Raw genomic sequence first — 13,819 nt, forward strand, 5'->3', positions numbered from 1 at the left:
GCACCCGTTCATAGCGGTGCAACCTAACGTTGCAATGACTTTGAAAACAGTTTAAAAAAAAGTAAATAAATTGTGAGTTATGTGGCAGCTGCCCCTTTAAGTGACTTTCAGGTGAAGTCCTGGAATTTCCTGATGACGCCATATCTGTGAAATACATTGAGGTGATGTCATATCCAGGTAGGGTGGATCGCATTCCGATTCTCTGTAGAGAACAGCGGGGCAGCATCCTATTAACACACACAGACTGATTGAGTTGGGGCCGGTCTGGGCACTAATAAATCTAAGCGTAATAAACTGGATGTGTTTTATAATTTGGATTTTAAATAAATGTACTGCATAATCAATCTATTATGATTTTTTTTTTTTTTGGGCTTTATGAACATACATTGGATGGAGCATTTATCCCATCTTTTTCCAGTTGGCATAAACACTAAGGCTTCATTGGTCTTTATGGCCATGTTGATCTGGTGAGTGTACCCCAAATCACACATGGTGAAGTACTTTTGTGTACGAGAGTTGAGAAGTTCCTCACAGTAGTATACAAGGCACAGGATCAATTGATTGACATAAGCACAGAAGATCTTTTTTGATTTTTTGCTGATGATTTAAAATGGGACACTTTTTGAAAGTTATAGGGACACTGCGATAAAATAATTTTTGTCGGGAATAGATTTATTGTGCACAATTGCACATGCTATATAACTGTGGAGAATATTTTATGTTTTCATTTAGTTTTTTGTGGAGTGTGTAGACTAATTCAAACATTCATCAGGGTTTTATTGTCGTCTAAGCCCATTGGGGAGACTCGCCTCTTAATTTGCTCGATTTGTCTTCTTTACTTTTATCACCAAGAATTAAATAGTAAGAAAATAGCCAATTGTGTCACCAGAACGGGAAATTTTTAATTGGAGACAACCAGGGAAGTCCCTCACCTTGGAAGGGTTTACTCTTGTCCTGGCTATGGGACAGGACATTAAGAGAAATTTCCCCCATAGGACACAGATGGCAATAAAAACATCACTCCTTAACTCTATCATAAAAATATATAAATAAAAAAAGGAGGTTTTGCCTTTAGTTCTACTTTAAAGTAGGAGGAAGAAAAATCAATTGTCCAAAATTGATTTTCCGCACAGGCCACACTCACCAGTGTGCATCGTTATGCCATGTTTCTGTACAAAAAACGTGCAGCAGTAGGAATTCTAGTTGGCGTTTTAGGTCTATGATTACCTTCAACCTAGACTATAGGGAAACATGTAACATTCACAAGTCTGTGGATACTACAAACAAGCAATGGAGATGTAAACAGTCACTATTGCTTGCCAGGTTCAATCTAGACCTAGGTTCGGACCAAACCAAAACTCATCCTTACTAAGAATTCCTGATGTGTCACTAGGACAGAAAGTGTGGTTGAACCTCTCCAGTAGAAATACTGCCATGAAATCAAGTCTTGTTAGTAGAACCAGGAAGGGGGTTAGAATATATTTTTAGTTTTAATTTAGAACCATCAGATTTTTCTCTTTCAGCTCCAAGATTACTGAATATCAATGTGTAACTACAGTTATTTACAGCTTCCAGAGGGATCAGTTATGTATGGTATTATACATAGTTACATTGATCCAAGCTGGACCAATCTAGCTATGAAAAAATAAACCAACTGATGCCAGTACTAATCTTTGTTGTATGTAAGAGGCATGATATGAGGACTGAGAAAGCTCTGTGACACTTTGAAGTAGAAAAATATGCTCAGACAGGCATGAATCTTCCTTGCAAGCAAAGTTCCTATGTACCTATAGTAGGAGTATCCATACCTGGACCACTACCACCAGAAAGATACGTTGTAGACAAAACGTTGTGGTAATCAGGCCTCAAAAGGAACGCAGATGACTTCCAAATGCATCCACAATGCTTTTTTTGTGCAGCGCTCAAAAATTAATATTATATATATATATATATACACACACACACACTAGTCTATAATGCGAAATGACTACAAAATTAAATAACAGTGAAATGTGATGTGAAATTCACACCCAAACTAAAGTCTGTGTTGCATCATATAGAAGTTTTTAAACCATGAATACTACAGTTCATGGATAAAAAATAAAAAAATTATATAGCTAGAAAGGGGATTCCATGTGCCATTGGTGTTGGAGTTTAGACGATGAAACCATCACCGGTTGGTGAGGAGGCTTACCGGAGTAAGGCGGCTTAAATGGGCATATGCTCAATGAGTCAACAAGGTAAGTGGTGTAAACACCAATGCATGGGACCTCCACATCTGGGCCCCAGATCAGGATGAAAGATGGTCCAATTGGTCAGGAGGTATCACAGAGAAGCAGTCCTCAGAAGCAGCAGACTTGTCAGACTAAATCCTCTCAAATGTTCAAAATAGCATGTCCTATGCTATGCCTCAGGAGGAGATAGAGCAGAATAGGTTTTTTTTCAGTGCTGTTCTCGTTTCTTGTAATTTCTTTCCTTGCATCTCTTCTGCTTTGCCAGTGTTCTCCAGACCTGCTCTGGGTCTGAGGTGTGAGGCGTGATAATTAGTGATCAACAATTCTCAGCTCCTAGGAAGTCACACTCACTACAATTACCAGATCGGACAGTCTTGGCTTTAGCACCATAAGCTAATTCTTTCCTCCACCATAAACGAGCACAGGGAATGCCTTATTTTTTGATGGACACTGCGCTGGTCCCAACAAGCTGCGGGCAGGAGTTTAGGCAAGGCTGCGGTTTCAGCCTTAAACGGGGAATCCGACCTCATGGACTAGGCCGAAGCCTTGCCTAAAAACTCCTGCCCGCAGCACCTCAGGACCGGCGCGGTGTCAGCGCCGGTCCTGGTGAAAAAAAATAAAAATAAATAAAAATCTAAAAAAATTGGATTTGCTGAAATTTTGAATCGATTTGACCTCTCAACTCGATTCAAGATTTAAATAGATTGTTTCCCCAGCCCTACTGTCACCCTCAATTGCTGCCCTACGTGGTAACCACGTCACATGCTCACCCAATGGAGCCTACAAGTTGCACTGAGATGTTAAAAATAAAAAATAAAATAAAAAACTGGCCTGAGAAATATGCAGCTAAGGACTGGTCACAAAGAGTATGATGATACAGTGGGGAAAATAGTCTTTTGATCCCCTGCAGATTTTGTAAGTTTACCCACTTACAAAAAAAAAAATGAAGGGTCTATCATAGGTGTATTTTAAAATGGATAGCGGTAGAATACCAAACAAAAATCCAGAAAAGAAAAGAAAAAAAAAAAAAAAACACACACCACAATACAAATGTCATACATGGAGTTGCAGTTCAGTAAGTTAATTAGGTACTTGATACCCTACCAATGAACAATAATTCTGTCTCTCACAGACTGGATACAGTATGTGTACATGTGGTACACAGATTAGTTCTTCCAATTTAAGAAGGTGCTCCTAACGACAACTCCTTAAGTGTATTAAAAAAAAAAAAAAAAAAAAAAAAAAAAGACACCTGTCCACAGAATCTCTTCCATTCAAACCTCACGATCATGGGTAAGACCAAAGAGCTGTCAAAGGACTTCAGGGACAAGATTGTAGACCTGCACAAGGCTGTATTGGACTACAAGTCCATCAGCAAAAAGTTTGGTGAGAAGGAGACAACTGCTGGAGCGATTATTTACAAATGGAAGAAATACAAAATAACCATCACTCACCCTCGGCTGGAGCTCCATGCATGATTTCACCTCATGGGGTAAGGATGATCATGAGTAAAGTGAGGGATCAGCCCAGAAAGACACAGGGGGAGCTTGTGAATGATCTAAAAGCAGTTGGGACCACAGTCACCAAAAAAAACAATTGGCAACACAATACACCGCCATGGATTGAAATCCTGCAGAGCCCAAAAGGTCCCCCTCCTCAAGAAGGCGCCTGTACAGGCCCATCTGAAGTTTGTCAATGAACATCTAAATGATTCAGAGAAGGATTGAGAGAAAGTGCTGTGGTCAGACGAGACCAAAATTGAGCTCTTTGGCATTAACTTGATTCTCCGTGTTTGGAGGAAAAAAAATGCTGACTATTACCCCCCAAGAACACCATCCCTACAGTAAAGCACGGAGGTGGAAACATTATGTCTTGGGGCCGTTTCTCTGCTAAAAAAAAAAAAAAAAAAAAAAAGGTACAGGTTGAATTTGCTGCATTGAGGGGACAATTGGATGGGGTCATGTATTGTAAAATCTTGGATGAGAACCTTCTTCTCTCAGCCAGAACACTGAAGATGGGTCTTCCAGCATGACAGTGACCCAAAACATACCACCAATGCAACAAAGGAGTGGCTCAAGAAGAAGCACATTAAAGCGGAGTTCCACCCAAAGATGGAACTTCCACTGTCCAGATTCCTTCCCCCCCTCTGGTGTCACATTTGGCGCCTCTCAAGGGGACAGGAGCAGCAGATACCTGTCTAATACAGATATTGCTCCCACTTCCAGTGAAAGATTGCTGCAGTATCCGTGGCGATCTACGCCATGTCTGGCCCCTCCCCCATCCCCCCGCTGTCTTCTGGGAGACATACAGGTCTCAGAAGGCAGCAGGGACTACTCAGAGGCAAAGGCAGTACGACTCTCGCATGCACAGTAGGGAACCAGGCTGGGAAGTCGCAAGACTTCACTTTCTGACTCTCTTACTAGCAACGCTAGCACCTTCACAAGGAGCTGAGGGACGGGTTGGCTTCGGGTGAGGACATCACGGGTGCCCTGGACAGGAAAGTGTTCTTATTTTAAAAGTCAGCAGCTGCAGTATTTGTAGCTGCTGACTTTTACATTTTTTTGTACTCCGCTTTAAAAAGATGACTGCATGGCCTAGCCAGTCTCCAGACCTTAATCCTACAGAAAATGTATAGGGGGAGCTGAACCAAGCGACAGCCAAAAAAATCAAGGATTCAGAGATGATTTATAAAGAAGACTGCACCAAAATCCCTCTTGCAATGTGTGCAAATCTGGTAACCAACTAGGTTTCCTGTATCCAATTCGCATGACAGGAGTGTGACCGGCTCTCAAATCCCCGGGGCAGCTGCGGAGTGTACAGCAGAAGGGTCCTGTGCATCTATGGCTCCATTTCCAGACCCAATTCAGAACTGAAACTGAACAGGGATGGACTGGACCCCTGCTGTGCCCCGAGCCGCAGGGAGTTGTAGCTCATATGTATTACAGAACAGTTTTAAAAAATAACGTGTGTGTGTGTGTGTGTGTGTGTGTGTGTGTGTGTATGTGTATATATATATATATATACATACATACATACATACATACATACATACATACATACATACATACATACATACATACATACATACATACATACATACATATATATATATATATATATATATATATACACACACATATACATATATATATATATATATATATATATATATATATATACACACATACACATACACATATACACACATACATATACACACATACATACACATATATATACATACACATATATACACACACACACACACACACACACACTATAGACAACAAAAGGCAAGCGCACAAGCCTTATCACAACGCACTGCAGTGTTATGTGCTATGAATGAGTGAAAGCCTGAGTTTATTAATATAATGCACTGTGCAGGGGCATGTCAGACCACTGGAGACCAGGACCACAGATGTGTATGGAGCAGAGGTCCGACCCCCCAGCACGCTGTGAGCAAAAAAGTATTTTAGCTCTTGCTGCAGCACACCAAAAAAATAAAAAATAAAATAAAAAGGAAGCATACTTATTACTGTATATAAAGCCTGGTTGCATTACAGTAATAAAGGCAGAATGTTTAATTAGGCTTTAGGCACGCTAAGCAATTTGACCCCCCCCCCAAACGGCAGTAAATCATTGGCTTATGACGCATTGAAGCGGATTAAAGCAAATTATTATCCTTCATTGGTACTTCATACAAGTTTATAAATATTGAAAAAAAAAATAACCAGAATTGGCCAGACTATTCATAAGCAATTGTGTTTCACTAAGACTTTTCAAGCGCTTCGATTAAAACCCAGGACATGCGTTACCTCCTCAGTCTACGCAGACATCGTTAACAAGCAGGTCACGTTGGCGCTGTATACACATACACCTTGGGGAGCTTAGGGAAAAACAATAGCCAATCACTTTCTACTTGGCGATGTGTCGGGGACGATTCTATGCATCGAACCATCTCCGAGGACGAGAATGTCACCAGCGGGGGAGTAATGATGAACTCAGATGACTCTTTATATGCAGCCGATGTAGAAGAACACTGAAGACAGCAGATGAGAGAAACTCAGTGGAGACAGAATGGTGACGAGGTAAAGGGCGATCTATAGCAGCAGCTCACCGCAGAACATCTACAAATGCAATGTCGTCTTTTCATTGTGATTTAAAGGGCATTGGCTATCTGTACAGGCTCCGGCTAAGAACATTGTGCACACTTGACTATGTTGTGCTAATGTACGCCTGAAAATGCACATTATTTTGAGCAATGTGTGTTGCAATAAAGCTGATGTTTAGGTATGATTTTCATAGCATATATACATACAGTGGTCTAGCTTGAACCAATGTAAGTATGCATATCACAACCCAGTCAGCTGAAAATCAGTTGCTGCCACAGTGATAACAGTTTTCCAGGCCTGTGCCGATTGTCTGTCCTGCATAGTAAGCACAGGCAGTCCTCTTGGCATTGCCGCCATGAATACAAGGCATACTCTGGTTGGGCAAGGTGGAAAGGAGGATTGGTGACGTCACAACCTTCACCTTGTCCAATCAAAGAGCACCTTGAATTCACTGAAAAAACACATAAGGCTTTATTTGACCGGATAAGGTGAATATTAGGAAGTAACTACCCCCCACCGTCTCCATCCTGTCCAACCAGAGAACATCTTATAATCATTGGGGGGGACACACTTTCTCTGAATGGGGCAATGCTGACTCCTGTGGTTACTATGCAGAAGGGCAGCCGTTCAACACCAAACCAGGAAGGCGGTTGCTATAACTGCAGTAGCGTTGGCTACCACAGACATTTGCAGCTTACATAGGGTTTGCGCAGGTAGGAGATATGCATACTTCTACTGGTCGATTTTGGACCAATGTAACAATGCTATGAAAATCATATCTAAAACTTCGCCTTTAAAAGCACCAGAACTAACAAAAATACTGTAATCATTGCAATGCTATGATTCCTGTGCCTTATTTCTTTGTATCTTTTACAATTCAAAATCTGGTGCAGCTGTGCATGGTAGGTAGTCAGCTTCTAACTAGCACATTATGAAATATTTACCTTAGAATTAAGCCCTCCGGCGGCATGCCGTCACCGCTAACAGGGTTTCCAGGTTCACATCCCCTGGCCGTCTGATTGGCAACATCACAATGACATCACTCACGTGCATGCGCACAGGAGTCTCGCACCACGGCACAGGGCTCTGAAGGGATGGCACGGGTATGCAGTTCCTTCAGAGTGCATACAGTGGGAATATCTCCTAAACAATGCAAGTCTAGGAGATATTCACTGGACCTACAGGTAAGCCTTAGAGGGAGGAGGAAGGAAGAAGAGGAAGAAGAGGAAGAAGAGGGAGGAAGAAGAGGAGGGAGGAGGAAGAGGAGGGAGGAGGAAGAGGAGGGAGGAGGAGGGAGGAGGAGGGAGGGAGGAGGGAGGAGCCGGCTTTACTTCCACTTTAAGACCCCTTTCACACCAAAGGGAATTTTGCAGGCACTATAGAATCAAAAATAGCGCCTGCAATCCATTGTCCATCTCCAGGATGTCAGGAAAAGTCCTGCCAGCAGTTTCTTTGGAGCAGTGTGTTTACCGCTCCTCCACCGCTGCTTCCCATTGAAATCAATGGGACAGCATGGCTATACAGATGGCAAAATGTCGCTATTGTGGTGCATTGCGGGTGGTTTTAACCCTTTATCAGCCGATAGCGGGGATTAAAACGCGTCCCGATAGCGGCCGAAATGTGGCGCAAATCCGACGGTAAAAACGCTAAAAATAGTGGCGTTTTACCACCGCCATGGGCGGTGCAGTGTGAAAGGGGTCTTGGCTTTGAAAGTAAACCTGCAAATGCACCTTGATGAATTACAGAAATCTACTGGGGTGCCAGTCAAAATGAATGGGACTGCAAAGCATGTGATGGGTGTTAGCAATGGTGTGAAACCAGGCTTAGAGAGATTTGAAGGCACATTTAGAATGAGTGAAATATGCAATGGACAAATTGCATATTTTAGTCATTTTAAAATTTGCCTATTCAGGGTAGAGTGACAGCATCACTGTATAGCTGCCCCAAACCCCAGGAGGATCTGCTCACCCACCCAAGCCGCCTCCCCAATACAGGAGGCAAATATCAAAGCTTACCTGAACAGTGTTCAGGCCTGGCTATTGGCTACACAAGTCCAAGCACTGTCACATGGGCAAGGTCATATGCTTCCCTATACATAGTAGCCACAATCCATAACAAATCAGATGGTAAAGGAGCATGGATTGGAGAGTCTGTACTGCTAGGGTGGGGTTTGCATACTTTATTGAAATGTCTCAAACTGACATCTCATTGCGTTCCATTGGGCTCAGCATAGTGTGATCCGGTGGACTTCTGCACACCGCAGAAGCAAGCAATACTGCCCAGCGCAGCACCAATGCATATGGTGTGAACTGGCCCCAGGTCAACCACAAAATTGGTGAATTAATGGTAAAATAGTTTCTTATTCAACAAGAATCCTATGATGCAAACTTGCACTAAGACACCGATTGTTTGACCGCTTTGAACATTGTAAATATTACTTCATTTAATTTTCGGTTTGATGATAAAACAATAGATTACTCTTGCCACAGCCAAGTCACATATCATGCATTTAATTCCGGTTTCCTTAATCAGCATCTAATCTTCTCACCGCATAACGCAGGACCCTATCTGTATTCAACAGATCTTTTCCAGCCGGTGCTCAGGAAGCATCATGCTTCATAAATCAGCTAGCAAAAATTGTGCCCGAGTTCTGTTTCCTCTTCTAAATACAGCATGGATCTGAACAAATCGCTGCGGCCTTATCACTTATGCATTCCCGGTTTAAAACCCAACTCTGGGAGACTCGAGAATTCTCCCTTGCAGTGCGGGCTCAGCCTTAAAGCGGTAATAATCACACCGAAAACGTAAAAAATTTGCAGCTTATCAGTCAGATGCGGTTGCTACATTAGTTTTTTCTTTTTTTTAGGCTTTTAGAAAACCATGGTCTTATCTTGTCTGCTTTGGTTCTGTAAATTAAGTGGTTGTAAATACTGAAGGCTTTATACCTTCATGCATAAAGTGTGCTGCACCCCCCCTAATACTTACCTGAGCCCCCTCTCGATCCAGCAAAGTGCCTCGGCTGTCCCAGAACTCCCTCTTCTCATTGGCTGAGACAGCAGCGGAAGCCATTGTTTCCCACTGCTGTCAATCACAGCCAGTAAGTCAATGAGGAGAGAGTGGGAGCGGGCCAAGCCATAGCTCTGTGTGTCTCAGGGAGGTGAGAGAACTGAGCCATCGGTCTGATGCAGTATCTACCTAGGCAAGTATGAAATCTGGGGGGGGGGGGGGGGGGGAACGGACGGACGGACACATACTCCTCTTTTAAGGCTTTACAACCACTTTAAGCACCCCTGCCAGTATTAAGTGCTCTGTCTCATCTACGCAAGACGGATACATTATGCTGCAGAGCTTGTGCTTTTTGCAAACAAAAGACTTGCTGGCCAGATCACCAGATGAAAAAAAAAAAAAAAAAGGAAATATAAATGCAGCCATTACATCCAAGTTTTTGCAAGTTGCAATATGATAAATGTTTGCTTTCGAGTTTATTACCTTTTTAAGGGAATAGAAGTGCAGGCACTGCAAGGTATAGAATAGTTTCCCTTTAAATTCTGCTGAGCCCCCCGAACCCAGAAATCACTTATTATGCAAATAGTGACTATTTAGCATGTTAAATCCATAAATTACCTGGCAGGGCAGGTGCCCAATTACTGGAACTTTCCAAGTAAGCACAGACTGCAGCAGACTACCCAGCTCTCCCGGGAGGTGTTGAAGGATAAGATGACAGAACATGGGAAATGTCGTCGTCTTCTCCTCTCTGCGGAGTACCTGACTTATTCCCCCAGGACAAGCTAGCATGCAGCCAAGGCCGGCCTCATCACCACCTCCAGCACCACCTGACCCGACAGGAGATAGGAACGCTTCAATGGCAAGGGGCGTTACCATGGCAACAGCAACCCTCCACCTCCGCCAGACTGATAGGCAGCCAGCCAGATTCCTCTTTCACCATCCCTTAGCTAGGTCACAACGCAAACCCAGCCTCTGTCAGCACTGACAAGCTCAGAATAGTAAGTTTATTTCCTTTACCGTTGCCAGTTTGGGTTTGCGTTGAAAACTATCAACAGCACGGGTCACAAGGATTGGTGCTTTATTAGGCCAGAAGAACTATGGAACCACTAAAGCGCCACAGATTTTAGGAGGCATATACATACGTTAAAAAAATAAAAATAAAATAAAAATAAAAACACACACACACACACACACACACACACACACACACACACACACACACCCCAACCCGGCATCTCATACCGACCACACAACTCATGTGTGTGGCAGCGGGGAGGGTGGGCCTGAATGCCCACATGGCATATATGCGCCCATGGTGGCTAAAGTTTCTGTGCTGAGAGAGTCCCTGTGTTCCCAGCACAGTGAATGTAACAGATAGCTTCCGATCTCTGATCAGGAGCCAGCGGGATGGGCTGGAAAACAGGAAAAAAAAAAAGAGTCCAAACACAAAATACAATAAAGGAAGTGCAATAAAGCCAGATATATAAAATCTCATATGCTTTACTGTGTTTATATGATTTCAAAAACGTTTTTCACTCCCTTTTCACCAATTCTGCGTGGTAACATGCATTACTACATTGTGATGCCATCCATTCTAAACAGCACTCCAACACACTAAAGGCAACACAACAGTTTTTCAGTGTTGCAATGCATGGTATTGCATTATGTTCCAAAAAAGGATCAGGTTTGTTTTTCAAAATGTTAGAAGCAAAATTCTTTTTAAAGGATAAGTTCACCTTTCGTAACATGTTACACCCATAATCAGGGTGTAACATGTTACAAACTACCCCCACCCCCCAGATCGCCACTCTTACGGCTAGAGGGGATCTTCTCCTCCCTGCTAGCTGTCACAATAGAAATACGCCTGAAATGCGATTTAAGGTGAAATGCAATTCAAGGGGAATTGCAGGTCACAGAGTAGCATTGCAGGGGCTGACAAGAATTCAGAAGACGCTACAGCCCAGTCCATAATGCCTGATTTTTGGGGTTTGTGTTATCCAGGCAGATATTTTACATTGCAGTGTAGCCCTATTGAACTCAATGGGCGAGTTGGACAGGAGGTGCCGCCTGTGCACCCAGAGTTAAAAATGGTGTGGCCTTGAATCAACGCTTTGCAGCCACGGCATGCATACAGCCCTGTCCAGCTGTATAGCTACAATGCAGGGGGATAGCCAAAGTCAGTAAAACCACAGCTCAAAAGCTGTTTTTTACCACTCCCAGCCACCTGTCTGAAAGAGTATGTAGTCATAATCATTAACAAGGCGCCTAATGAACTTGCAGGAACGCAGCGCAACAACATTGTAAATCCTGCCTTAAGCAATCTACCGCCAGCAGCGTCTACTGAAACAAATTTAATTGTCTCTAGTTGGTGACCTTAGTCTTTATGGTCATTTTTGTTATTGAAAATCTGCCATCTGTGGTTTCATTTGTTTCTTGGTTTTGAATTACCAAACAATCAAAACTGGAGCGAAAATCAATTAAACCACATCAGCTCCAGCCAAAAGTATGTTCAGAAATTCACTATACTGAAGCAATAAAGTCTACTTAGACTTCAATAATTTGATTTCAATCCACTGCAGCCTTGGTTATCCAAGCTCTCCTCCTAGGGGGAGGGAACACAGACTCTGGTCTGTGATTATTCTGTATATAAAGCAATGTCCTCTCTGGGTCAGGAATAATTATACAAAGGGTGAGAGCGTCTGCATAGTATATTTGCATTAGTCCAACACACTTGGGATCCATTTATAAAAATAGTTGGATAAAGGACACAGGCATACGTCCATTCTTGACAAATTTGTCCGAACTTTTCTTAGTAGAGTGATTTCCTATAATCATCAGCTCCATCTAGTGGCAAGAATGTGGTATTTTTCCTGAATGAGGGATTTCAGTAAAGAATACAGCATTACGGCCACTAGATGGAGTCATAGAAAGTCACTGTATTAAGAAAAGTGCATCCAGACATCCTCAAGAAAATGCTTGCCCAATTAATCGAACATTTTTTAGTAAAAAAATAGACCGCCACTATGTCAGGTATTTATAAATGATCAGACATGTGGAGTGGGAATACAGTATTTGAATGCAATGCTGCGAGTCATGGGTCAGGATGCAATTTAACCTCAACCACAGGGGCAGACACCAAGAACTGCCCATGTGCTTGTCCCAATCCGACAGGCATGCAGGTGAGCAGTACCAAATGCACAGTTTGTGTCGTTAGGGCCACTTACCCATACCTCTGTCAAATTGGGAGAAGTGGCTGCATTCGCACAGCTGCTGTGTCCCCATAGACTTGAATGGGCTGCCTGCATGCAGCACCTGGTGGCTTAAAGTGGTTAGCAGACTTTTTTTATCCTAAGGCATTCTATGCATTAAGAGAAAAAAAAAAACCTTTTGTGTGCAGCACACATGGGACAATTGAAACAATTTTGTATACAAAACATGGAAATTGGAAGTGGTGATACCCAAACTCATAAGTTGATTGATTGTATGACGCAATGACATGGATTGGGTACTGTATCCAACAGCGTTTCAATTATCTTCTTTAACCACTTCAGCCCCGGACCAATAAACACCTTAAGGACCAGAGGTCTTTTTCCAATTTCGCACTGCGCGGCTTTAACTGGTAATTGCGCGGTCATGCAATATTGCACCCAAACGAAATTTGCGTCCTTTTCTTCCCACAAATAGAGCTTTCTTTTGATGGTATTTGATTGCCTCTGCGATTTTTTTTTTTGCGATATAAATGGAAAAAGAGCGAAAATTTTGAAAAAAAAAAGAAAATTTTCTTCTTTTTGTTATAAGAAAAATCGAATAAACTAAATTTTAGTCATACATTGAGGGCAAAATTTATTCAGCCACATGTCTTTAGTAAAAAAAAATGTCAATAAGCGTATATTTTTTGGTTTGCGCAAAAGTTATAGCGTCTACAAACTAGAGTACATTTTCTGGAATTTACACAGCTTTTAATTTATGACTGCCTATCTCATTTCTTGAGGTGCTAAAATGGCAGGGCAGTACACCCCCCCCCAAATGACCCCATTTTGGAAAGTAGACACCCCAAGGAAATTGCTGATGGGTATGTTGAGCCCATTGAATATTTATTTTTTTTGTCCTAAGGGATTGAATAATAACAAAAAAAAATAAAAAAAAAAATTTTTTACAAAAAGTTGTCACTAAATGATATATTGCTCACACATGCCATGGTTATATGTGGAATTGCACCCCAAAATATATTCCGCTACTTCTCCCGAGTATGGGGATACCACATGTGTGGGACTTTTTGGGAGTCTAGTCGCGCACGGCACCCCGAAAACCAATCACCACCTTCAGGATTTCTAAGGGTGCAAATTTTTGATTTAACTCCTCACTACCTATCACAGTTTCGAAGGCCATAAAATGCCAAAATAGCACAAAACCCCCCAAAATTACCCCATTTTGGAAAGAAGACACCCCAAGCTATTTACTGAGAGG

At 42.3% G+C, this 13,819-nt stretch overlaps 1 protein-coding gene across 4 annotated transcripts in view; it reads right to left on the reverse strand.

Annotated features, from left to right (window-relative positions):
• The window catches only part of DAAM1 (dishevelled associated activator of morphogenesis 1), a 295,770-nt gene that overhangs the window by 263,065 nt on the left and 18,886 nt on the right, over nucleotides 1-13,819 (reverse strand). Inside the window, exon 1 of one of the 4 annotated variants that reach the window (XM_077464405.1) lies at nucleotides 9,971-9,989. The exons of the other annotated variants lie outside the window; for them this stretch is intronic. The gene's annotated coding sequence lies outside the window, so the exon portion shown is untranslated. Of the gene's footprint in view, nucleotides 1-9,970; nucleotides 9,990-13,819 lie in introns of those variants that run through there. 4 annotated transcript variants of the gene reach the window in all.

Source organism: Lithobates pipiens, unplaced genomic scaffold (assembly GCF_037356315.1).
Source record: "Lithobates pipiens isolate NorthernLeopardFrog02 unplaced genomic scaffold, aLitPip1_a1.2 Scaffold_30, whole genome shotgun sequence".
Taxonomy (NCBI): domain Eukaryota; kingdom Metazoa; phylum Chordata; class Amphibia; order Anura; family Ranidae; genus Lithobates; species Lithobates pipiens.